This window comes from Lathamus discolor, chromosome Z (genome assembly GCF_037157495.1).
Source record: "Lathamus discolor isolate bLatDis1 chromosome Z, bLatDis1.hap1, whole genome shotgun sequence".
Taxonomy (NCBI): domain Eukaryota; kingdom Metazoa; phylum Chordata; class Aves; order Psittaciformes; family Psittacidae; genus Lathamus; species Lathamus discolor.
Genome location: NC_088909.1, coordinates 47,738,027 through 47,763,500, shown reverse-complemented (window position 1 = coordinate 47,763,500; position 25,474 = coordinate 47,738,027). Strand labels below are relative to the sequence as shown.

Below are 25,474 nucleotides of genomic sequence, written 5' to 3'. Positions count from 1 at the left end.
ATTACTCCATCCCAGGCGGAGAATCAGCACTAGCTAAATTTCATAAGGTTAGTGATTGGTCGGCTCCATAGTCTATCTGTGTCTATAACGCCTTTCCACTCTCAAGGGAGTCCACAGCTCTTGCTAGTTTAGTATTGTCAGTGAAGTTATTTAATGTGTATTCAGTTCCTGTGTCCAAATAATTTATAAAAACATCATACATACTGCATATTGTACAAAGCATATTGTCATAAGCATTCAAAAGGCTTGTGCCAAAAGCATGAGCCTTTTGGCTCATACCTCTCCAATGGAAGAAAGCAGGAAATCACATTCAAAAGATTTAAGAACCTAATTTGTATCTCTCTCTTAATAAAATCTTGAACTTGTCCATGCATCCTAATAATTTCTTTACAAAATCTTCTCATTTTACTGGCTTAAAGTAAAAATGCTTCAAGATGTAAGCTAAACTGTGGACAGAGCAAAATAATATGAATAATTTATACTGTTTGGAGAGTGACAGTAATAAGTAAAGTGTGTTCATATCCCATTTCAGTATTACCATTTATGAAAATGTTGCTTTTACAAAATAAAACATAATGGGTATTTTGAGGCCCTAATGGTTTTCCAGTGTTGGTAATCCTGATTAAAGCAATATAAATAGGAATCAACACAAGCTGGCGTAGTCCATTATGACATTAATCTGTGGTTCAAGGGTCCCTCGTATCTTGCGCACATTGGTATGAAGGAATACAGTAGATGAACCATCATGTTAGTGGTCTGCAGATAGGTTTTATTTTGTGAGTTCCTGCTGAGCATGTGTTTTTTGTCCATGAGATAAAAAAAAATACAGGTTGATTGAAAAATTGTTGTCTGTACTCAAAGCCTCTGTAAGTAACTAAAGAAAACCAAAAGATAAATAATGTTTGGTATTTTGCAACCATTAAGTAAGCGTATATCATCTCTCAAGAAATGTATTTTATTTTGCAAGAAATAAAGTTTTTATACCAAGAGACTAACAAAAATAATTGTCAAATAACCTACTAAGATTATTTCAAACTGTTGAAGAACCTAAGCACAAAAAAATGAGAGGAGGCCTAACAGAAATTTTAGCTTACATTAGCATTTGTAAGGCCTGTACTTTAGAGAAGCTAGATGTTGAAGGCACATGGTTTAGGTGTAAACCATACCCTTTACTCCTGTAATAAGCAGATTGCACTTTTAAGTTAGGTGATGTATAGACATCCATGGAACATTATAGGTACTGTTTGGAAAAAAAAAATCTCAGTGCTGGCATTTGTGCTCTTCATCTCTTTCAAATACAAAACTCAGAAGATATTTGAAATACTGATTGCGCTAAGTAATACTCTAGAAGATAGTTTCTGTGTTATTTGAAAATGTAAGGCTTGCATTAGCATACATTGCTTTTTTAAGGCAATGTTGTAACAATTTAAATCTTAAAACTTGAGTTCCTTGGGCAGTTTAATGAAAAAAATAAGCAAAAAATAGAAAAATAAAATAAGAAAAAATTAAACGGATTAATTAAATCTCTGTTTATGGGTGTGCTTTATCACGTGCTTTGGTCAAAGTTTTGTGATCCTTAATAAGGATAAACTTTTCACAGGAAACTTCATGTCTGAAATCTAAAAAGCACTGTCACAGACAGTAAAGCCTGAGAAATTTACTGGTATAGTACACACAAAGATTTAGAGAAAATGGTAGTGGGAGGTTTTGACTAAACCTCTGTAATATGTATTCATTTGTTCTGGGAAAGTAGGAAGCTATTTGATACAAATGATAAGTTGGAGGTAGGCATTTCATTGCTTTATGTGCCACCTGAAACCTTACAAGCCAAAACAGTGGTTTGCATGTTTTGTGGGCATCTGCTGATCCTGGGATTATATGTGACTTTGTAGTACCTGGGCATCTCAGTAGCATCAGGGTCTGGAAAAAGCATCAGTGAATTTTCAGATGTGGTGTTGGCACTGTTACCTATGGCTGGTTCAGCATGTGTTTTGCTGTGGATCAGCACCTAGACTTGCATCTGATCAACATGTACATATATATTTAAACAGTGTGATGCAGGAAGACTTCTGGGTTTTGAGGTCATGGTGAGCATGCTGGCTGTATTTCAGTTCCACAGTGGAGAGGGAACAAGGTTGATGTGCTTTAACCCAAGCCAGCAACTTGAGATGTGATCGCTGAGCCTCCTCGTCTGGTGAGATGAGGGAGAGAATCAGAAGTATAAAAGTGAGAAAACTCATAGGTCAAGCTAAAACCAGTTTTTCATGGGCTAATCAAAAGCCATACACACAAGCAAAGTAAAACAAGGAATTCATTCACCACTTCCTATGGGAAGGCAGGTGTTCAGCCATCTCCAGGACAGCAGATCTCCATCACGTGTAATGATTACTCAGGAAGACAAACACTATCATTCCAAATGTATCCCAGTTTTCTTCTTCCCCAGCTGCTCATGATACCATATGATGTGGGATATCCCTTGGGTCGGTTGGAGTCAGCTGTCCTGGCTGTGTCCTCTCCCAGTTTCTTGTGCACCCCCAGTCCTCGATGATGGTGTGGGTAAAGGCAGAAAAGGCCTTGGCTCTGTGTCAGCACTGCTCAGCAGTAACGAAAACATCCCTGTACCATCAGCATTGTTTCCAGCACAAAGCAAAAAACAGAGCCTGTACTTGTCTACAATGAAGAAATTTAATTCTACCCCAGCCTTTAAAGCCAGCACAAGGATGCATGCTGGCTTTGAAGTCTGGGGAGCAGTTAACCCTTTGAAGGACACCTATATGCATGGGACAGCCTGCTTTGGCTGTCGAACATATGTAGTGGGGAAGGAAAAAGAATCAACATATTCCAATTCCTTTATGACTATCTGAACTGACAGAATATTGTTACAGTTCCAAAAATTTCTCATGAAAATGCCTATGAGGTGTTATGATGATTTGTGTTGCTGAATACAGTAATAAATTAATACTTAAACTGCTACTCACCTCACCTTCTATTCATAAGAATGTACTTAACAGTTTTCTTCTTTTCACAAAAACTTCTGTTGTATGAAATAGGTACCCGTATTTTGTTGTGAGAAATAAAGGTAAAGTGACTGATCTGAAGTTCTCTGAAGCCATTAGGCTGTTCTTGGATTTTTGGAGAGCTAAGCAAGATGGTGTACTATTGCAAGTACAGGGTTTACCAAAATTTCATGTCTCAGTTCTTCTTTTAGCTGTCTCCTTCCCATGAAACAGACAAACTCCTCTGAATGTTGCAAATTCTGCTCTGAATGGCAAATTGGCGCATAGATTTTTTTCCCCTTATGTGAGGCTCCCAGAAATGAATAGCATAACAGCACCAGGTATTTGAGCACAAAAGCTGAGAAATGCATCCCTAGAAACCAAGAATTCAAATACACTGTTCAATTCAGAGTCTAGAGAAGTCATAAAAAAGTTGTTGTGTCCTCATAATATACAAAGGATTGGGAAAACATTTCTAAAGGTCAGCAGTACTTTATCTCAACCGTTTCTTCCCTGATCAAGAACTTCATTATTTCACCATAGAGAATTTGTTTTGGATAGGAGAACTGACCCATTTCCCAAGAGAAGATGAAAAGCAACATAAATTGCTTTGAAAACCTTTTCAGCTTCCATGTGCTTAGCTGATAGAGCCCTAGTATGAACAGATGCTCTAACAGATGTCATAAATCTCAGAAACAAGAAAGTTGATGATTTAGAGGTTTCTTGGCTGGCAAGTATCACTGACAGGAGATCTAGAGGGTGTAATGCAATACTATGTTAGCTGATTGCTGTTTATAACCATGTAGATTGCTCTTTCGGATTGGTCACTGCCAGCAAATAAGCAATGGACATAATTAAAGGGAGGTTAGCAGAAATTAAATACATGAACACCAAACATAAACTCATTAATTTCCAGGTTTCAAGAGTCTTGATGTGTGCAGGCTATAAAGCATCTCCAAAACAAAAGCAAAATTAGGCCCAGGGCATAGGCTCTGAAATTCATAGCTGCAGCCAGGCATTAAAGGTATTGCACTTCTTCTAAAAGCCTGGCATTCTCAGTGTGCATAGGTTGCTGTAGATCCTAATCTTGGCTTGCACATGTGAAGTGGTGAATGCCCTTGTCCTCTTAGGCTCTCTTAGTATTATTTGTGATGCAGAGACAACAGGAAAGACGCCCTGTTCTGTTTTGTGTAATAACAGGCCATGGCCTTACAGACACAAAGCACTGCTAGCAAGGAGGAAACGTAGTTTGTGGAAGGCAGGTTTTAAATAGTGGATTTTTCTGCACTTGAGTCTGCAGAGCTGGATTGAAAGCCAATATGCAACTCTATTCTCATGAAACTTCAGAAGAGGGTGAAACTCATGAAAGTAGGGTTGCCACTGAAGTCAGGGTTTCACTCCTTTTTACCAAATTGAAACCTGTCTTAAATATGATCTTTTTCATATAAATATGCTCTTTTTTCTTTTCCTAAAATGAGACAGTCTGTTTTCTGTTCCATAAATTAAATAGGTTGCAATACCTGAAGAGCTCACTCGGTGTAACTGTATCTGCCCTGGTGACTCAAGATCCCACACAGTCCTGACCATGGCGTACAAGGCAGTCCTGCTCTATTTTAATGTGTTACTTTCCATTCTGTCAACTGTTGGATGAGAGGCTGGAAAAGGAACTGTCAACACATAGCATTGTAATGGGCTTTTATTTAGCAGAGTTTGTGGGGAGTTTGCTGTGATGGGGTAAGGCTGTTGTTTCACTCCACAAACTTTCTGATAATGACAACCAGTTCATCTGCTCTAGGAGATGTGGACAAAGGACAGACAGATCTTCCTAACTTCAGGGAGGGGTGAAAGTCCATGTAAGTGATATGTAAAACAATAATGCTTGAGGGGAAAAATCCCTGTTGAGAGACACCTAAAGGGAACAGAGGTGGTGATTTTTATTTTGGATCTGTTAATGACAAATACACCAGTGGAGAAAGGCCAATTTTCTTTTGAGAGATGGCAAACTTTGTTATTAGCATTTAGGACTAATTATATCTGAAGGGTGCCTAAAAGGATGCTAGAGAGGGACTCTTCATCAGGGACTGCAGTGCTAGGACAAGGAGTAACAGGTTCAAACTTAAACAGGGGAAGTTCAGGTTAATATAAGGAAGTTCTTTACTGTGGAGGTGTTGAGGCACTGGAACAGGTTGCTTGCAGAAGTGGCAAATGCTCCACCCCTGGCGGTGTTCAGGGCCAGGTTGAACAGAGGCTTGGGTGACATAGCCTGGTGTGAGGCATCCCTGCCCATGGCAGAGGGGTTGGAACTGGATGATATTAAGGCCCTTTCCAAACCTAACCATTCTATGATTCTTTGATTCTATGTAGATGTTCTAAAGCAAACAAATAAAACCCCTCAATTTCTTTTTTCAAACTGAATTTCCTCATAAAATTTGTAAAATTGTTATTTTAAAATGGTTAAAATGAACTCTGGTTTATGAAAAGAACTAAGTGAGAGTTGAGAACTTTTTTTTTTTGTTAGAATAAATGAGTATTTTTCAGTTGTCAGTGAACAAATGTAATGGACATTTAAAGAAATGTCATGTTGTATGTTTGCACCTTTAACTGATTTCCATGAGTTTAAGATAGATTTTTTAAATGTTGCTTTCTCAATGCAATTCTGGGGTTTTGTACATGCACCAAGGGCATTAAAGTAAAACAAATCAATTTATTTAATTCTACCCTCCTATTACTTCTGTTCCTAAAAGCCTGCAAAGCAAAGGAATTTTTTTTTTATTTTTTAATAAATGTTGTGGAATAAAAAAGTAACATTACACATTTTCTGTTTGAAAATAATTTGGAATTATAAAAATGGTACACCGCTATCACAACCAGACCATGTACTTGCTGTATTTTAAGAACTGTAATTCATTTGGGAGACAACTGGTAGAAATTCAGCTGCAATAACAAGGGATTCATTGCTAATGAATCTGAGATAATTTCTTCATGTTTTCCTTCTACAGGTATGGACATAGCTATGTAGAAGATTCATCATTTTTTTTTTAAAATAGGGCATTGTATTTTACTAATGATTTATTACTGTTGAACTGAGTCTAGCAATCAGAATGTCTAGTCTGATTCATCAGATAGCTAGATACTCAAAGACAGATACATCTTCTAAACGTAACTGAAAAGATACAGTAATTTGGTCTGTTTCAGATAATTTCAGATCTGCTTCTGATCATTCCTATGAAAAATTAATTTTTAAATTATAGTAAATTGCAAGATATTTGAGGAATGGTGATCAGATTCTTCTAAGCAACTTAACTAGATACTGAGTGAGGATGTGGTAACATGAAAACTTTAATGCGAAACTGGAAAAGCTTACGTGGGAGAAATCTGACAATGTGAGAAAGTTCTTATTCTTTCTGCAGGCATAAAATACAGTTTTCTTTTAAAACTGTGAACTTCCCTTTCTATATAGCAGGAGTCCTGTATAACAGCGTTTAAAAGATTTTACAAAATTATGGGAGCCCTCACTCATTCAGAATCTCTTCCTCACACTGAAGTCAAGTACGGATAAAACCAGTATGTGAGTTGCTGGCTAAACCCAAGCCGATCCTGCATTCCTAACAGAGAATCGGCTGAACTGCAGCTCCATCAGGTGGTCACAGGCAGCAAGCATGGGCTTGAGAAGAACTGGGGCAAAATACAGTTCTATGGAGGTGCCAAAACAAAACACGAACAAAGAGCAGCCAGAAATAATCATGACGTGGAGAAGGTGACACTAGTGTAAAACATAAATTGGATTACAAAATCAGAAATAATTTTTCTTAGGCTTCTTTTTTATATTTCTGCTAGGGTGTCCTTTTTAGTTCTGATTTCATCCTTACATGTCACTTTTGCCAGTGAATGGCCGATATGTATTGGTAAATCAAATTTGTGATGGAAATCCATCACAAATAGAAGGCCATCTGCTTCCTATATGGAATTTTAACACTATGAAAAGTGAAACAAAGGTTTTGCTGTCATTTGTTTAACACTATTCACAAGGGTGTCTCATGTTTTCCTACCTATTTTCTCTGAGACTCCTTTTGGAAACCTTAATTTTCCTTCAAGGTCATTAAAATGGATATTTCTTCTTGCATTTGCTGAAAAGCCTGAATTTAATACAAAAACAAATTCTCCCCACCACCCCCTCCTGAAAAGCAAGTTAGGAACTTTCACAGAGCGAACAAAAGGAGGAAATGTCTAATCTTTTATCAACTGCTGGAGTCTGATGATGGATACAGTTTTGGGGAAAATGATCTTATCCATATTTCACAGTCATTTTCAAAAACTGTGGGTCCTTTGGCCGGCTTCCAGTCTGCATGTTTGGGTGCAGAGTACTTAAGAATATAAACTGGGAAGAATAAATATTAAAGGACAGTATCAGTGTCAAGATATTTGTTGGTGCTTCATTAAAGCTCTTCTAGTTCTAAAAGCGGAACATCTAGAAGATGCATATAAGCCTGAGGTGTGACTTTAGCTTCAACAACATAGATGCACAGGTTAGTTAGCTATACCAGAATAGTTATCTATACCAGCAGATATATTTTCTCTTCCTGCTAGACTAGCTAAAGGAGATTGAAACAGCTGAAGGAAGCTTGGCTGAGAAGGGAAGAAAGCTGGGGAGAAAATCTTGCTTAAGCTTGGAGAGCAGGATTTGGCTCTTTATTTTTAGCACAGGAGGGAAAACTGCTGTCTGTCACTGCCTCTCTTCAACCTGGTTGAGCAAATTGTCCCTGATCAGTAAAACCTTAAACGGCTATGGGCATCCTAGTGGTCTATATTGAGTAAGATTTAAAATAGGGAAATAAAAATATTTCATATTTTGCTCAAATTAACAGCAATAAATTTTATTACAAAAACTTAGTAGGAAAATATTATTTACCATTTAGGCTTCTGTTTTCATAGAAAATACTTAATATTTGGAAGATGCTTAATATTTGATTTCTACCTTTTAAATGAAATAATTTCAGCTTCTTGATTTGACAAAAGGTGGGGAGAGGTTTATGTGCACTAATCTGTGTTTCTCTCTGTATACTTGATGTTGTGATTCACTTTTATTGTTTTTTTGGTGCTTTTGATTAACCTTTTGATTAACCTGGTTCTGTTTAAAGAGCATTGGTATTATCAAAGAGCATTTTTCAAAGATCATGGTATATCTGATTTTTTCCCTTCCACTAGTAGTGGAAGTAGTAGTGGAACTAGTAGTGGAAGGGAAAAAATGGCTTCAGACTATGGTTTGAAAAGGTAGCTCAGTTAATTTTGACAATAAATTTTACACTAGTCATAGACTGTTATTTTTTCTTCAGAAAATTGGTCCCTTTTTTTTTCTATGCCCATGTAAACACATTGCATTGTGATTCTTAAATGAAAATTTAAAGTTGGGTTGTTGTTTTTTTTTTTTTAGATTTTACTGTCTCTGAGACATTCTGCCTATGCATGTGAGCATTCATCTTTGCAGATGTGGTATAGATGCAACTTCAATGAGTAAGGATATAGCCCCTAAAGATGTCACAGATGTGGAGACCCACACTAACCATGGATGCTGTATGAGGTCTGGAAAAAAAATTGTGTTCATCTGACTGTTGCTGGTCAGATGAACCTCAACTTCTATCCCATTGTGTGAAGAAGTAGGGCTTGTATGTGTGCAATGTTGGGATGTCTGTGCTCTGCACTGCTACATAGTGTAGCTAGGAAGCTGCTGCAATACTGAAGAAATCACAGACCTGAGTGCTTAAGCTCTATGTGTAACAGTTCAGATTTAGGTACATTTAACTAGGGATTGCAGTGATCAACAGACAGGAGAGGGCAGCTGAACTGGTCAGGAGAAAATGCTTTTGAGATGAGTGTTTTAATCTTGCCTCTGATCACAGGCTGGATGTCTAACTCCTTCCTCATGTGAGTGCTTCCTTTCATAAACAGTAGAGGCATCACTTTGTTAGAGAAAATATCAGGAAGTGTAGGGAGGTGGTATCTAAAAATAACAGTGATAATTGCTTTCTGCTAGTGGGAGGTTTTATTTCAGAACATAGAGAAAGGAGGAAAGAATGGAAAGTCTGCAGCCAAGGGAAACAGTAGAAGGGTTCAGCCACCGTTTGGTGTTACCTCTCAGTTACTGCAGATATTTTCAGTGCTGACTGCTTATGTTCATACTTGATATAAAATTTCTTAGCACACGTATGTGACCAGCCTCTGATGAGATGTTTGTGCCATTCTTTGTTTAAATCACCAGTCAACCTTTTTGTTGAGCTGGAGGCCAGATAGTGGTGGTTGGTAGGGAAGAAACTTGCAGTCCATCAGTTCAAAACCCCCAAATGGTACTGGGGAATAAGAGTAGGTTTATTGAAAATGTTGGGGTGGAGAGTAGGCGGAAAACCAGTAGATCAGGAGGTATATGTTCTGATTTAGTCTGCAGGATTGCAGCACAAATGGTTGAGACTAATCTGCACTAATCCAGTGCTAAGAAGAGACAAAACTACAGCTATCTACCTGTCCATCTGCCTAGCCTGTTGCATCTTTTATGCCTGAAAGCATAAAACTGGAGGAAGCTTGAGAATTTTGGCTAAAGTTATGATATGTGATAGTAATACAAAGGACTCCAATAAGTTGCAGGTCTTTGATTTTTAAGGATTATTGAAACAGCAAAGCATTTATTTTTTGTGTTGTTAAAGAGAAGTATATGTTACTGTGCTGATTATTCTTACTACATATAAGATGTTGCAGGTCTGCATATTTATCAATATCAATATGTATTTACTGAAAATAGATGTGCTCAAGTTTGTGAGATACACTTGTTCCAACATTTGTGGTACACACATATACCCACAAAATGTTAAAATACACAAGTAGTAAGCTGCAAAATCATACTTTTTCATTAAGAAAAAAGGAACTGTTCATTACTCTAAACTGATTTTACCAGATTGATTCTTCCCAAGTAATTAAATAATTTATCTTTCCAATCCCGAAATCAAAAGGGAAATTAAGAGATAATTCTTTCCCCTTTCTGTGCTCTAAGGTTGGATCAAAATTATGTCTTTTATGAATTTCTTAAATGATGTACATTACAGAAAATTCCCAGCTGCCCTGGTCTGGTGTTCCACTGCCCTTACCATTACAAAAGTTTTCTTAATGGAGTCTTTGCTGTTTTTTTAGGCTGATAACTTTTCTCTATTTTTTTGGGTGTATAGAGCTCTTGTCCGCTCCAGTTTTCTTTGCAGGGACATCTTGCTGCAACTTTTGAAAACTGTTCTTGAATGTTTTGACGCATTTTTCTATTTTTCAGTGTACTGCATAGTCATATGAAAGAGTGGTAATAAAGAGAGCTGTAGAAAAGAAAAAAGAGAAGTGTGCAGCAGAAAAGTGTAAAGAAGATGGTGAGAAAGAGATTACAATTTTACTGGGCTTAGTGACTGAGCATTCAACATAAAGGATTGGTAGTTTTGGTGACATCTGGATTACCACTGATTGGAAATTGTTATCTGATGCTTTAGTGAAACAGCTTCATGATTTTTGTTTGATCTATTGTAGACAGGTGGCTACATCTGAGAATTGGTTCTTTTTTGGTACACATTTGTTCCCCTTTTGGCAATTCTAATGGAGATCACAAAGAATTGCAGATTAAAGGCTGAATTGGCCTCTCTGTAGGTAAGGATTGAAGTACATTGGCAGTGAAATTTCTAGGGCACATCTCTCTGTGTCAAACTTGTATTGAGCAGGAAGAGGATATTGTTTCTGAATCTGTCAGTAATTCTCTTTTCAGAGGTAATGAAATGCAAGAGGCATTCTTCTGAATTGGGTCCTATTCTGACACTCATCCCACTTTTGAAATTTTACTGCTGGGCAGAAATACCATGTTTCTTTTCTAAGAAGGAATAACAATTCTTTCCTTCTTCATTCCCGTGTTAGATTTGATGTTCTTAAATCTTTTAACATAACATAGTATGCAGACAGCACACCAGAAGGATGAATCTCAGTAGATGCTTCATTTTGACACTTCCTAACCCATGCTTGTTTTATTTTTCGCTAATTAAAAAAACCCAACACTTTCTTTAGCAGATTTATATAGCAAAATAATGTGAGCTGACTGCAGTCTATGAAAAGACTGGAGTGAGCTCACATCAGGACAACCTAATTTTATCATTAAATTTCCATGTGTTTTGCCCATCTTGTATATGAAAAAAGGTCACAAATGAAGAAAAGACACAAATAAAAAGTAGCGTTCCACATTAAACACAAGTATTTGAGACAGCATGTAGTTATTGGTTGCATGCGAGTTAGAAAAAAATAATCACATAGAAAAAAACTGTTTAAATAAGCATGATTTTAGTTTCTAAATTTAATAGCTTTGACTCTGTTCTGGGAGTAATTCTTGCTCACTGTAAGAATCTCAGAAGTTACATGAGTTTGGTTTTTTATGGATGTGAGTCTTTCCTGGCTTTGAGAACATAATATTCTATTAATATCATTGTGGAGGTTTATGTACACAGGCAAGGAAACTGTTCTGTTTTGGAGATGCTGATATGGAATTGCTTTTCCATTCATTCACTTCTTTTATTCAAGCAAACTTACAGCTGATGCAAGTGTGTAAGTAAAATTAGTTTCTTATCTACAAAATCTTGGATCATCTCCTTTCTTCTTCTGGATTTGGGACAGGCATGGAGAGAAGTAGTAGCACCTAAAGAATTATTCCCCGTTTCCTACAGAATTAGGAATCACAGCATCAGCACTAGGAACAGAAAGATGAGTTTCAGGTGTGGTCTCTGAAGACCACAATCTGAAGAGATTCAGGTGTGAATCTCTGATTTCTGGAAGAAGGACCCCACAGTACAGACTTGCTGTATATATTAAGCAATTCTGGCATCAGACTGCTTGCTTCTCTATGTATATGAAAGTGTTGGGCAAAGCATACTGATTGTGCTTTCTGTGAGGCTGCTTAGTGACAGCAATTTGTCTGCTAAACTGTTGTCTGAACTGAGAGTAGTATGACTGGGACAATGGGTTTTGACGCTGTGGGAGTATGCCCACTACACAGCAGCTCATGGCACACCCATACTTGGAGGGACGATCCTATCCCTTCTGTTTCAAATTAGAACAAGGCCAAATGAAAAATAGGCTGTACTTCAGTGTTTCAGTCTGTGCAGCACACTTTTTTTTCACTGAAAAGTCTTTCAACTGTCTTGCTGTGATCCTGTGTATCCTGTGACCCTCTAAGTAAGCTCTTTCTGCCCATCTGCCCTGCTAGACATCTGGTGCTCCATCTATTACTGTCTCTGAATGTAGCCAAATGTCTCCTCGATTGTTTTGGTTTTGGTTTGTTTGTTTGGGGTTTTTTCCCAGTGAAACTTCTAAAGCCCTCAGTAAATATACAACATGAATCTGCACTTAACTAGTTCAGAAAGACAAAATGTGAATATTTCCCTGCCTTGAAATTTGCAGCAGGATTCAAAGTGTTTGTGAGGTGTTTTCAGGAAACGACAATTTTTGAGGATTAACACAGACATTGTTTTACTTCTTTAATCTGTATGCCAGGGTAAAGTAATCTCAACCAAAGGCCGTCTATCACAATATTGTAGGGAACTATTTTAGTTAGTTCGTCTTATTATGTGTCAGAGAAAGTGAATATACAGCAGAGAAGAATCTTTCTCTGATACAGCATGGCCATGGGTCAAAACTTGTGTTATTTAATGCTGTAGTATCTTCAAGCACTGGTGAAAGCAGATTGCACCAAAAAGTTGCTTAGGCTGTGACGTAACTGAGGTTATTGTTTCTGTAAATATCTGAAGATTGTCAGATGCATCTTCTGTATGCATCATAAGGTGAAAACGGAAATTAAAAAAAAATTACATATGCATACTGATCATAAATAAAGAGGCACTATATTCCTGCATAAATTTTCTAGTAGCTCTACACTACATTCAGTCCTAGTCTTGGTCCATTGATACCTTCCATGAAATACAAATATTTATCCTTTTGCTAAATGTTTATAATACGGTTCAATGTATTATAATTGCTGAAGGCAATTTTTGTGTCTGCTTGTGTGTACTTGTGGGGGGTGTCCCATGTGAAGCTTCATTACTTCAGGAAATGGTGACAAGTAGCTTATAATAGGTATTTGTAACCTGTCTAGCACTGGAAACTGTGGAAGAATATTAAACAGAGTTGAATCCATTGAGGCACTGTAGCTTTGATGAAATCTTTTGCATTGTTAGATACTCTGTTGCAAACCTTCTCTGGTATATTGGGGATTTTGGAGAGGGTTTGGAGGTTTGGTGTGTTTTTTTCGTTTTTGTTGTGGGTCGTTTGCTTTTGTAAAAAACTTGTAATGACTAATACAAGATTTCCTGTGGATCCAAGGTCCTTTATTCAGATATAGCTGTATTTCTCCATCTTCTTTTTGACCAGCTTATTATATTCTTATCTAGAAGTAGCACATAGTTGGCTGCATATTATCTATTTCAAATCCTGTCTCAAGCTTGTGATTTGAATTCAAATTCTTGTAATTTGAATTCTAATTAAAATACTGAATCACCAGGGTCTGCAGATTTTAAAAGGATACTTTCTCTAAGTTGTTAGTAAAAATGCCGAATGACAGCAGACCCAAGCCACATACCTGAAGAATCTCACTTGGTCAATTTTTCCAGTTTGATAATGACTCGTTAGCAGTTGCTATTTTGGTTCTGTGTTCCACTGAGTTTTGTAGGTGTAGTGTAGTTGAATCCCTGTATGAGATGGTTTGGAGAATGCAAATACCTGCAGTCAATCTTGCCTTTGGCGGCATGCTTTCGGAGCAATAGTGGAGCGCAAGGGTCGTTTTCCCAAGTCTCTCTGGCTTATATTGAGGCTTATCCTATACTTCAGTTTGTGGGGCAACAGGGGTGAATGGGAAGTATTTTGTGAGGCATTAGGATTGTGGCTGTGTTTCTGACATGGAGAAGCCTTCATGTCTTATTACTCTTTGGGCTTAAGCCTCTGAAATGAGAAGCTTGCCCTGAAGACCAAGAAGAATGAGGAAGCATAACTCAGGGGCTTATAGGGTCAGTGTTAAGTGGGTATTCATGACCTTGATGCATTGTGTGGGAAAAAATCATGCACAAATTCTGTACAGCTGGGTGCATTTGCAGCACCTGTGGCAGTGTCATGCAATTCGCATTACCCAGATTTTTTTTTTGAGAATTTTTCTTTTGGAGACTGGAGGTATCCCAGTCTCCCTCTTCCTTAGCAAAAGAAAAAAATAATGTTTATGTTCTTTTATTAGTCAAATCCCCAAATGTCACAAGGGAGGAGTAATGAAACTTAGCTGTATTTGTTGCAGATAGTGTTTTCCTAACTAGCTTAGGAGAATGACACATGAGGAAGACGCCATGAGTTACTGTACGCTTGTGTCTTTCATATCTGTTATACCTGGTACCCTGTTCACAGAAGCAAATTAGACTGTTTTGACATGGTTTGGTTTTGACAAGACAGCACTGGCTATTACTCATCTCCTTGTTGTTTTGTCTGTGTTTACACATAGTTGATTTGACTCTTTCTTTCAGTAGTTTTTCAGGAATCGAGGGGTTTTCAATAATTCCTTGGATTGTTGTTCTGTACATTCTTACAGACAGATACTATTTTTGTCCCCTAATAGTCATCTTGGATCACAGCTTTTCAAAATAGTTATTAACTATGTCTTCAGTGCAGGCAATTCCTTAAATGTTTTAGAATGACTTTTCATCATATAACTGAAAAACCCGTAGTTTAGCTAAGTACACTTCAGACTCTTTAGCTAGACTAAATTGGATTTTTACTTCTTGGGGTTTTGTTTGTTTGTTGAATTACCTTTATTAAGAATGAAGCATGTTAGCCTTCTCAGGGTCACATATTCCTATATATTTTTATTTTTTTTTTTTTGATATTGACTGATAGGTCTTCTATATTTATTGTTCTCCAGGAGTTATTTTTTCATCATATTTACTGTACAGTACATGACAATTGTGCAGTTTTTTTTTTTTTTATTTTTAACATTTGGCCTGTGTGATCTTATCCATACACTTCTATTTGTATCTTTTCCATATTTATGTATAATAATTTGATCTGTTTTTCACATTTTAACAGGTTTTTTTTGACTTCCAACTGAAGTTGGTTTCCTTTTTAAGTAGATTCCTTGTATTGGAATTGTTTAAGATATTAAGAATATTTTTTTCCTTAATCTGTTCTTACCATGGGATGTTGTTTATCAATTCTTTGAGTTTATAGAACTGTATTTGCTGAATATTATTGTCTTTATGCTTAACTCCCCCTGAAAAAAAAAAGAAAAAAAGAAAAAGAAAAAAACCAAACACAGAACACCAAACCCCCATGAACAAATGAAAAAATCTTGGGGAGAAAAAACCAAACAAGCCAAATAAACAACAACAACAAAAAATAAACCAAACCAAACCAACAAAAAACCCAAATAAACTAAAAGACTGGAAGGCCTGTGGAGCTAATTCAGTGTTCAGTCTAACCTACTGCTCTAAGCAGATCTAGTTTCAAAGTTCTGTCAGGTTTCTCAGATGAGGTTATTTCTATTCCTAAGAAGAACACACTCCCAGTTGTGTAAGCTACCATTTACATTTTGTCCAGCTCTTCCCTTTTGTTCAGAGTTAAATCTAGCAAAGCAATTTTAGCTTTTATTTTCAGTCTTTTGTATCAAAATGCTGCAGGAAGATGCTGGATATGCATTGTGTACTGCCATGTTCTTTTTCAGAAGATGTTGTTAAGTAATTAGAACCAAGTCATGCAGTCTAGAAGTCTAGATGGGTTTTTTGTGGCTCAAGAGAAGTGTTTTCTGTGATGGCACTCCTCTTGCTGGGCTGACTTCAAGTTGTTGCTGGACAGTGCTCTTTTTCCTTTCTCTCAAGATCTGGGTAGCATAAGATGATGTCTTGTTGCTTTTCCTTCTTGTTTCCTGCTTTACCTTCTTGAACATTCTGTATCCTTCTGTATCAGTTTCCAGACACGGAAATAATCTCATCCATTTCTGTCACTCTGCCTAGATTACCCAGGTAACAAGTTTCTAGTGTGCTATGAAACACTGCCCTGACCATACTGAGAGCTTCAACCAACTCATCAGATCAAACATAACTCAACTGCAGTGATCTGGGATTCACATACTCCCGCTAGGAAGTACAGTTCTTCATTCTTCCCTGTTCCTCAGCTTTTTATTTGCTGCCTCTTGTTTGCTACTAACAGCATGTTCCCAGTTGCAGCCTTACAGAAGGGGCACAAAAAAAAAAAAAAAAAACACATCAGAGTGCAGTGGACAGCTGTATGTTGCTGTATTATTTATTTCTAGTCAAGAAAGATTAAGTTATAATTCCTGAGAGGCGAGACTGGGGTCAGACTTTTCTCAGCAGAAATAAATTGTGCCTTATATATGGCTGTCCACTGCTTTGGGCAATAGGTACTACTTTCCAAGCCGGCTGTTATATCCTTTATTTTGTCACTTCTGTTTATGCTGGATTCTTTTTGGATAAAAAATATCAAAAAAAAATCTGAATATTTGGATGCTGGTATTTTGTGTTAAGGATGAAAACAAAGCAAAACCCAAACCGGAATAAGAAATTACAGGACTTGAAAGTTCCTATGCCTGTAGAGAAAGTTGTGAATGCAACTGCATGATTATATTCAGCTACACAGGTCTGATGCTTCTTGGCTAATTGAGCTTTTAAAGTAAGGATCCAGTTTGTTCTTAAAATACTTGGTTTATATGTGACTTAAAATACTTGGTTTATATTCCACCCTTGAGATGAAAATATAAGCATAGAATTAGACTGTAAGTTTTCCAGATGGAAAATAGTTTTCTGTACAGCCAGTATCCTTGTATCCAAATTGATACATAATTCTTCAGAAGTTACTTTAATAGAAAGTAGAAGCTGGCACCAGCACATTTAGCAACTTGATGTCGGTGGTGATACTTGAGTAAGAGCTGTCTGATAACCTCTGCTGCAGTAGTTTGCATTCTTAGCCCGTGGACTGTTAGGATCAGACCAAAAGAGCTTACAATTAAACTGAAGAGTTTCTAGGCTCACAGCTAGCTAGTTAAGAGGTCTGATTTCAGTTTTCAGCTTTGTGCCTTTTACTCTGTCTCTTGTTTGAACCACTAAACTAAAATGGTTTGATGGTTTTACAAAAATAGATAAATCAGTTTCCAATAAATTAGCTGAAACTTTAGTTTTTCTGAGATGGACCGAAACTTTCTTTTTTGTGATTTCAGGAAAAGGGAAAATTCTGCTCTGAAACCAAGCACTGTTATTGAGGAAAAAAAATTGCCGATTAATTAATGAGTACTGTTTATCATACAACAAACATGCCTGCCTACCTGAAAAATGTTAATGTAATTTCAGATGAATTATTTTCTAAAGACCAGCTAACTAACAAGCTGTGGCTGTACTGTCTGCTTTCAGTTCTCAGTTCTTTTACTGTCATAATTCTATTCATATTCATTTTACTGTCATAATTCAATTCAGGGTAGTATGACAGGTTCTGTCATACTACCCTGAAAAGAACAGGCCATAACTGAAAGAAGACATAATGCTTAATGTAAATTTCCTTAAAAAATTGTGGAAGGGTGAATTAATCTCATGGTCATTTGAAGAAAATTATACGGCTTTTGCTAGAAAACAAGGCAAGAAGTGTGTCTCCTCAGTGTAAAAAAACAAATTACACAAGTAGTTTCTCCTTAGAATGTTACATATGCTTTCTGTGACCCTCTTATTCATTCAGGTATCTAAAGCGGGGGATGTTTCTCTGCATCTGCAGCACACACACTCTTCTGAGTGTTTTTTCAAGTAATATTTCCAGTATAAGTGTTACAGTTCTTTTTTGGAAAATACTGAGTCCTAAGCTGATTTTGGAATTATGATTAAGCTGCTCGTTGCATACAAATTAAATAGCTCTTTTTTACAAGATAGTCTGTGTCTGTATGAATTAACATAAAACATTATTGTTTATTAGTGATACATATAAGTTCTTATCCAATATACATCACTCATGCTTTCTCCAGCTGGCAGAGGAGACTGATATGTTGACTTGTGTTGGAAGCATGTGTTAGGCAGATGACACAAAGAGAGAGGGACTGAAGTTTCATCGTCTCTGTATCTGGAAAAATACATCTTTTGTTCTCTCTGTGTGTGGCAATACTTCCAATGCAGTGAAGCTTTGTAGTTTTTTGCTTTTTCTGTGACCTTATTCTCCAGATGAAGCTGAAACTCATTGCCAGGGCCAGGTAGTAGTTTCTGTTGTGTGAGGCCTCAGAATGTAAGATGAATGTTAGGTGAGCTTGCAAATGCAGGAGGTGCCGCAGGGCACAGGATGGTACTAACCATGTGAGGCTGCCAAAAGCAGTGTCACCGTACCAGCACAGAGAGCAGTGCAGGAACAAAACCCACCCAAGTTTTATGTAACTGATTTATTAACCATGGAGATGGTTCACAAAGGGTGAGCTGTATGTTGCCGTGGAAACCTTGTTAGCAACTTTAAGCTGAATTGGGTACATCCCTGTGAGCTTCATTTGAAGCAGTAACTGCAGAGAAGAATACCCTGAAGGGCAGATGATTGGATTTTTCATTTTCCTTACTCTTAAGCGGAGTTTTGTCCAGCCCTTTAATGAACAGTGATAAAAATGTTTAGCTTTAGGTCTCCCTGATGCTGGGGAGCAGCATGCAAAATATTGTAACAGTGTTTGTGTCCCCATAAATTCTGGAATTATCCATCATATTTGAGAAGTTGTGGCAGTCCAGTGAAGTTCCTGCTCACTGGAAAAGGGGAAGCATAACCCCCATTTTTAAAAAGGGAAAAAGGGAAGACCTGGGGAACTACACACTAGTCAGTCTCAGTCTTGGTGACTGCCATGATCATGGAGCAGATCCTCCTGGAAACTATGCTAAGGCACATGCACAGTAAGGGGGGGATTGGCGAGAGCCAGCATGGATTTGCTAAGGGCAGATCGTGCCTGACAAAGTTGGAGGCCTTTTATGATGAGGCTACAGCATTGGTGGATACAGGAAGAGCAACTGACATTGTCTACACGGGCTTGCGCAAAGCATTTGACGCTGTCCCATCCGACATCCTTGTCTCTAAATTGGAGAGGAATGGATTTGATGTATGAACTGCTCAGTGTATAAGGAATTAGATGGATGGCCTCACTCAGATGTCCCAAGTGGAGACCCAGGTGACAAGTGGTGTCTCTCAGGGGTTGTTATTGGGGCTGGTGCTGTTCAACATCTTTGTTGGTGACATGGATAGTGGGATTGATGCACCCTCAGCAAGTCTGCTGATGACACCAAGCCCTGTGGTGCAGAGGAAAGGGATGGCATCCAGAGGAACCTTGACAGTATTGAGAGATGGGCCTGTGCCAACCTGATGAAGTTCAATAAGGCCAAATGCAAGCTCCTGCACATGGGCTGGGGCAATCCCAAGCACAGCTACAGGCTGGATAAGGACTGGATTGAGAGCAGCCCTGAAGAGAAGAACTTGGGGATGTTGGTCAGTGAGAAGCTCAACATGGGGTAGTAGTGTGCGCTTGCAGCCCAGAAGCCAACTGTATGCTGGTCTGCATCAAAAGGTCTCGTGAGACCCCACCTGCAGTTCTGCATTCAGCTCTGGGGCCCCCAACATGAGAAGGATGTGAACCTGCTTGAGCAATTCCAGAGGAGGCTACGAGGATGATCAGATGGCTGGAGCACCTCTCCTGAAAAGACAGGGTGAAAGAGTTGGGCTTGTTCAGCCTGCAGAAGGCTCCAAATGAGACCTTATTGCAGCCTTTCAATAATTAAGGGGCCTACAAGAAATCTTGAGAGGGACTTTTTACAAGCACATGTAGTGACAGGACAAAGGGGAGTAGCTTTAATGTGGCGGAGGGTAGATTTAGATTAGGTATGAGGAAGAAATTATTTACTGTGAGGGTGATGAAACATTAGAACAGGTTGCCTAAAGAAGCTGTGGATGCCCTGTCGCTGGGAATGTTCAAGGCCAGTCTGGATGGGGCTTTGAGTAACCTGGTCTAGTGGAAGGTGCCCTTGCTCACTGCAGAGGTTTTGGAACTAGATGATCTTTAAGGTCCTTTCCAACCCAAACCATTCTATGATCCTGTGAATTTAACACGGTCAGGTTGTTTTCCTCTTGGTAGCAAGCTACTGTTGCCTCCTTACCTTTGCATCTCTCTGTATTGTAATGTGCTTTCCTGTTTATACCTACTCTTCAGCTCTTCTGAGGAAGAATAAAGCTTATTGCACTATATTTTAGCCCCTGCCTGGTTTCATATGCCTGATTTCAAGACTGGCAGTGTTCGTCCTGGCTTATGTTCACAGACATGCAGCTGTTCCTAGCTTCAGAAACCTGCCCAAGAACCTCTTGATTATAGCCTAAGATGTGCATATGGAAGAAAGTGACCTATTTTGACTCTCCAGAGGATACTCCCAGCCTTTGCTTTTTAAAAAGAAAGTTGGCTTAGACTGCCTGTAGCAATATACTGAAGGTGAGTTTGCTTGCTTTGTATGTAGGTAGGTATTATCTGTGAACTGCTGACTACCTGTTACAGCCATTTGAAATGTACGGATGGAAAACAGTGTTCAAAAGTTACAGTTGCTGCCAGGTTTACATGGTGATGGAGTGAGGCTCTACTTCCAACTGTTACTGTTTTTCTGTTTCCAGACAGTTTTGGACACATCAGTTTCTGGGTGTGTGTCCTCAGATAGCCCTTCGTATTATTATTATTTCCATTATCTAGTCTATCAATGGGACTGAATTGTTGGTTGCTCATGAGAGTACTCATTTTGTATGACTGTACAGACTGGCTTGATAGTAGCCATTCTGGATGAGCTCCTTGTTAGTTAGTGATTCTATGTTTTATACTGTAATAAAATGATAAGTTTGCTACCTTTGCCAGCAAGGATTTGCTCCGTCGTGTTTTAGATATGCTTTGGATACGAAAATATCTCAGTCCGAGTATTGCATAATCTTTTGCTTTTGGAATTATCACATTTATGTTTAGATTGAAGCTGCAGGGTAGTTCTTAGCTCGCATAGGGCTTCCTCCCTACTTGTGCAGCTGTCAGATGATTAGTGAAAACCTTTTACAAAACGCAGTCTGAAACTTGGCATTGACAAGCTAGCATTTAGTATTGTGACTGACAGGCTCAAAATTAATTTTCAGGCAGGTTCTCTTTTCTTCCCCACACAATGCAACAATCTGGGGAGAGTTTTAGACAGATTCGCCAAAAGCAGTAGTGTCTTTGCTCAAGTCTTTACAACTGAGAACCTGAACTGTGGTTAAATTTCATGTGGTAACTTAAGAGGCTAGCTTCCAGTTCTGTTTAAACCCCAACAAATTTACATCTGTCAGAAATGACAAAAAGTTCTTCCAAAGTTTGAAGATTTTGGAACCAGATACCAAGAGAATGACTTCACACAAAACTTTTAAAAGTTGTCTTTGCAATTACCCCATTCAAAACCACCAAGACTGAGTCTGCAGTACAATAGGGAAAATAAAATTTGAGGTCTGCAGCGCATAGCACAATCAGCATACATTCTTCATAACAATACTGTTGAAAGTCTTACAGACACTCTTCCTCCTGTCTGCCCTTTCTCTTGGTCTTCTGCTGAACTTCTGTCATCAGAAGGTGGGTGGTCCCTATGATGGTTGGCTTCAGTTCTGGATGTGTGGTGGTAGTATAAGCAAGCAGTCAGCATGCTTGTTGTGCCAGGATGGTGCACGTTTCTTCCTCTTCTTTGCCAAGGGAAGCGTGATGTTATTAGTACCTTCCTCCTACCTCAGGAGTCTTCCGCACTTTATATCAGGCTCGTATTCATCAGTCTCTAACTTGCTTACAGCCATAGGATCTCCACTATCATCCCATACCCAGTCTTCTATAGTGCCTGTACTCCTCTGTATTTCATCCTGTGTCCCCACTTTTGAGGCTGCTCTTGTCACACTGTGTTTTTTTTTTCTGCATATGACATCATTATGACAGGGTTGTAAGTATTTAATTCTATGCAGTCTAACTGCTTGTCACTACTAGCTATGAAAAATTCTGGTTATACCTTGTGATTACACAAGTGTGATTAAGACTAAAACAAGATAGTATGTGTCTAGGCTTTTACACTTAAACCAGCTAAAACAAATCTCTGCACAAGCCTAGACATACTCAGACAAAGCCTGACAAGTCCCAAAGCCTTTCAGAATCAGTATGAAATCTACTGCTAGGAATGATGATACCATAGTCACAAAGCTTCAGAGCAACAGTAAAAACCATACAGAATGCATATTTCATAGGATGAGTAATTTGTTGTATAACAGTATTAAAGAGTTCTCAGCAGTCAGAAGATCTTTTAAATTAGTATGAAAACCAACTGTGAAGCAATTGAAAGACATGATTGAAGGTGAGTAATGAGCGAAGAGGTCAAAAATTCTGTCATTTTCCAGTTTATTACCAAACTTCAAAGCAATAGACAGAGGAGATGCACATCAGCAAAGCTGTGTCTTTATTAAACAGGAAGCAACATCCCCCACCTATAAATATACCCCCCATATAAATATATATCCCCCACAAAAAGAAGTAGATATAAAAAGATTTAAAAAGCCTTACTCATACTGGCTTAAGAGCAGGGCATCAAGACAAAAGCAGGGTAAGGAATAAGAAACTAAACACAGAGAGGATAGAAATGCTTGAAGGCAGGACAGCAGAGCATGGGGAGTACATCACTAGCTTTTAAGCCAGCTCTAAGACAAAAATGAGAAAAAGCTAGTAGTTATGCAGAAAAAATCAACTGATGACTGGTCTGCTGGACCTTAGATATGAGAAAATTGGGAGTCTTCATGCTGCAAAAGATAGGTGAAAGTTGTATTTACGTATTGTTTCATCACTTTATTTGCATTCTTATAATTCAAGTTCAATATTAGAACTTTGTGGAATTTCTTTGTTTCTACTCCTTTGTCTGAAACCGCAAATGATCCAACTATGATCATAACAGGTGTTTTTCTTTAGAGAAAATGGACCAAGGGTAGAAGAGTTTCCTGCTGGATTGAAAAATTTACTGTGATCAGTGTTTCTAGGATTTTGAAAAGGGTTATGTCATGCAATAAGTCTCTGGTACTGTGTGCAGATTGCACAAAGAAAGCCTTGCAGTTGTAAGCAAACCCTCAAGTGTTATACTCATATTAGCCCTAAGTTTTCTAATCCTAAGTAGCCCTGTCTTTTTAGTACCCTAGAGCGGTTAAAAGTTTTGATGATGGGTTTATGTGGATGTCTTCATTCATGGTGATTTTCAGCATCTTAATCTTCCTTACAGATTTTGTTTTGTAACTTTCAACCGCAGTCTTTCCACAGGTGTGTTAAACCAAAATTAAATTACTAGGTCTCTAGTGGAAATAATCTTAAGTGTGTCCTGTGCAATTATAGGCTTAATTTTTCTTTATGTACTGAAATATGTAGATGCTGCTATGACTTTGTGGGAAAGGTGAACCTGAGGCCTTGGAAAGATTAGGGGTAGCATAGGAATGAGCAGGAAATTCCTGCTGAGTAACTGGGAAATCTTCTATGTTTCTTATGCTAAGTTCATTTGGTACAAAATAGCAAAACCACCTTTGTTCCAAGGATCCCTGAACTTCAGAGTAGATAATGGTTTCACAGGAACAAAAGCAGTGCTTCGTAATATACTGTTTACCATTTTGTATATGCATATGTACTCTTGAAATTATAATGTTCTCAAGCAATAGATTTGATTTGTTTTCTTGATGCTGATTACAAACTCTCAGGAAGTTGATGTTTTGTTTTGGTTTTTTTTTCACCTATCCTTCATAACCAGGGTTTCTACACGTGATGAACGTGAACCTTATTTCACCATTTGCATTATACAGAATTTGTGATGTTTCCTCCTACTGTATCTCTAGCCCTGAGTTTGGTTTCCTCATTTTATTTTTTTTTACTGAGAAGATCAGAACTTTCTTTCTCAAATGAATACAGCCACTTACACATAGCATCCTCAAGCACATAAGGCTTACTGTTAAAATTGTCATTCTCCTAAAGCCTTCCAGTGAAACCATGCTTTCAGTGAAAAAGGACATTTCTTGGCTGGGAGGAGTTTTGTTATTGTAGGGCAACTTTGTGTTCAATAGTACATTAAACCTGTACTTACAGTGTATCAGTGAATCAACTAAGAGATGTTATAGGAAACAGCTTATCACCATGTGCTGGCGGAGGGAGGGAGAGTGAGCCATGTGTTTCTTCTTTACCTACAGATGAGAATTGGCTAACCAGACTGCTCTAAAGGAGTCACATTTTAGCCCAAGTGTAAACAGGGCAGACATACAAGACAGTTGGTACCACTTAAATATAAAACTCCCACCTTTCATGTATCTGAAAGAGACTAACCCAGAACCTTCAGTTTTGATGTGTCTGTATTCCTTAGGTTAGCTGGTGTCTTGTAAATTGACTCTTACTTTGTTTCCCCATCAAGTTAGACAATTTTACAAGAAGACAATTGTGAAATCCAAATACACGGAATCTTTTATGGGGACACAGAATGTTGAGTATAGGTTTGAAGAATCTAATTCATAAACCAAATTACATTAGTGAAAGGCAGTAATACTGTTCTCCATATGTGTTCTGCTGATGGAGGGAAGTCTAAAGTCTCTTGACTCCTTCATGTACCAATGGGATGAATTGTTAAAGTCTTGCAGGTGATTCATTATGAGTTTCTGCATTCTGAACTCCATTGTTTTGGCTTTTCAGTGCTTTTGAGACACCAGTATAATGAGGTTTTGCAGTTTAGACTCATGTTTTTTTTTCAGTAAAAAGCCAGAAAACAGACTCACAACTCAACATATTTGCTTTAAAGGGGTTTATTTTATTTATGAACACTTTCGTAAAATATTAATATGGGTGCAGTGTTGGAGAGCATTATTTAAAAAAGCAGAATAATACTGAATCTAATATTTTCTGCATGATTAGATAGGTAATGCTTTGGTTTCTGAGATGCTGGCTATAAATATGCAATTTATTTCAAGGAAAGCAGGCAGTAATTGCATGTAATAGTTCCTTGACTAAGTTCAGGTAATAGAAAACCTTGCTAACCTTGCTGTAAGAACAAGTACTGCCTCTGAAGATAAAGACTGATAGCTCTTATTCCTCAGGAATTCCTGTGTGTTATCTTACCACTTTCTGTCATTGTTAATTATCTAAAGTTTAATATAAATGAGACAACTTGGTTATAAGCTTTGGGAACCATATATTAAATAAAAATTAGCTATTTAAATGCTGTGAGATCTGAGAACATGGGTAACAGTTTTCCTAAAGATGTTTAAATGTAAATGTATTTGTGTACAGACTGTTTTAAGTGGGAGAATTAACTACAGCAGTTTTCCAAATTCAGGATTGCTGGGTTAGAGGCTTAAGAGAATTCAGTGAAAACACCAGATAAGTCAATATTACTGAA

The 25,474-nt window shown here is 37.9% G+C and overlaps 1 protein-coding gene across 2 annotated transcripts in view; it reads left to right on the top strand.

The window, feature by feature from the left end:
- PRR16 (proline rich 16) overlaps window positions 1–25,474 on the top strand; it is a 148,150-nt gene that overhangs the window by 47,362 nt on the left and 75,314 nt on the right. The window lies entirely within an intron of this gene.